Here is a 2,278-nt window from a genome sequence, read left to right on the forward strand (position 1 = left end):
GCAGGGCAGATGCCAGCTCCTGCCCTTGGGACTTTAAGTACCGTCGGTGGTTGCCGAGGCCGGGCAAGGGCGGCCACGGCTCGGAGCCGAGTTTTCCGGTTGATTTCAGCAAGGATTCGAACAGCGCTGAGTGATGGAGGTATGTATCTTTTACCTCCCTGTCAATTATTATTCATGTTATTATTTGTTATGTTGTTGCATTGATATCAATAAGTATATGTGTTGGGGGTATTATATTACCTACTTGTGACGGAGTGTTATGCTATCTGCATACCATGGGATTAGAATGGTGAATTGGAGTTTGTTCCCTCTAGATCAGGTTACTTCAGATGCGGTGACTGTATCATGTATGTGTAAGATTCAGTAGTGCCTTACTACTTGCGGAAGGCGTTAGTCGGGTAATGATCAGTTATATTCTCAGTAGCGATAATCCAGAGTTTTTAGTGGAGTAGCTAGCAGTCAGTAAGGAAGTGGGTTGCGGATGCGCACCCCAAACGCAGGTTCTCGGGATGTAGTCCCTAAAGCAAATACAGTTAAGGATCGAAGGGTGCGGATATTATAAGAGTTAGTTGGAGCGCTGGCAAGGGTAAACGTTGGCGGATAGCATATCGCCTAATGGAAGGAAGGTTTGGAATCCTTTCGACCAGTGAGCAGTAAGGAATTAGCCGAATCCAAGTGGGGGAGAACCCTCCGGGTATACAAGGATAAGAGCCACGTAGACCTAGAATGAGTGTGCGGCCTCTGAGAAGAAAAGATAGTAGCATAGTGATTGATGGATTGATAAGTTTAGAATTGGGAGTTCGAGGACCTTCCCAACAATTAGTTCATGTAATCGAGAAGGTTAGAAGCTGGTTAGGAATCTAGGTTTGGAGGGCCACCTGTAAGGCTCAAGTGAGTCGGAAGGAGGATCCTGAGAACGGTTAGCAAGAGATGCTTTCGTATTAGTAGCCAGTGACAGAGTCAGCATGCAGAATTGTGTAGATTCAGGAGTTGGTAGTTTGGAAACTTCCCAACAATAGCTTCTTGTATCCGGATTAGTAGACGGTTGGTTTGGGAACCAAGCCGAAGAATTCCTCGACGAAGCGCTAAGTATATCAAGGATATAAGATGTCGAGGTTGATGCAGTATTCAAAGACTGAGGGCTGGTTTTGAGAAATCAGGATGAGGAATCCCTAACAGGACTAGGGATAGTCAGGATGTCATCAGATAGTAGTAGTAGTGTTGTAAGCCTACGGGGGTAGTCGTAGCATTCACTAGCAGTCAGATAGTAGTAGTAGTGTTGTAAGCCTACGGGGGTAGCCGTAGCATTCACTAGCAGTCAGATAGTAGTGGAGTGTTGTAAGTCTACGGGGGTAGCCGTAGCATTCATTAGTAGCCAGATAGTATTAGAGAGTTGTAAGTCCGCGGGTGTAGCCGTGGCCTTTATCAGATTGGTAGGCAGCATGAGCACGTTGTTGGTCGCGAGAAAGCAGTAGTTCCCACCCGTTCGGGTGCAGCAGTGAGGATATGGGAATCCACGGGTTAGATTTCGGATTTCCTAAATGGTTCAGTTATGGCTAAGTCAACAATTTGGCTATAGATCGTCACATCAGTTATGAGATCATAGTAGCAGTGGACCGTTGGGGTTTGGGTATGTTAAGGGCTACCGTTAGTCTGGGAGCCATCATGTTGTTAGTCGTGGTGTTGATGATGTCAGGATGTGACGTATGGACCCGATCGGTTGGATTGGAGGGTTGTTAGAGCCACAGTGACAGGATAAATAGTGGAAACTAGTTCCAGAAAAAGATTTCATTCAGAAGTCGTGGGAGCGACTAAGTGAGGAGTCCTTTGACTCCACAGTTGAGTTGGAACTCAGTGTTGCAAATAACCGACGAATGACTGGAGACCAGGAGGGTCTCGAGATATTTGGGAAGTAGCCATATGTCAGTTCAGTGTTTCAGGCAGTTCAGTGTTTCAGGCAGTTCAGTGTTTCAGTCAGTTCAATGTTTCAGGCAGTTTAGAGTTTCAGGCATGTTCAGTATTGCAGGCAGTTCAGTGTTTGGATAGTTTCAGAGTTTTGGACAGTATTAGTATTTGTGTTGGAATGCAAGTGCTGACGGTATAGTTGGTTGATTTGGAAATGGCAAGTCCCTCTCAGCAGGATTAGTTGAGCCTTCTGCCAAGTATAAGTGATCTGTAAGGATAGCCAGCCAGGTAGCTTTTCTTTCAGGATGGAAGGCTCGAGTTAGTAGGAATTGAGTAGTCAAATGAGAGATAAGTAGGATGGTTCCAGCAGCAT

Source organism: Lactuca sativa, chromosome 7 (genome assembly GCF_002870075.4).
Source record: "Lactuca sativa cultivar Salinas chromosome 7, Lsat_Salinas_v11, whole genome shotgun sequence".
In the NCBI taxonomy this organism is placed as follows: Eukaryota; Viridiplantae; Streptophyta; class Magnoliopsida; order Asterales; family Asteraceae; genus Lactuca; species Lactuca sativa.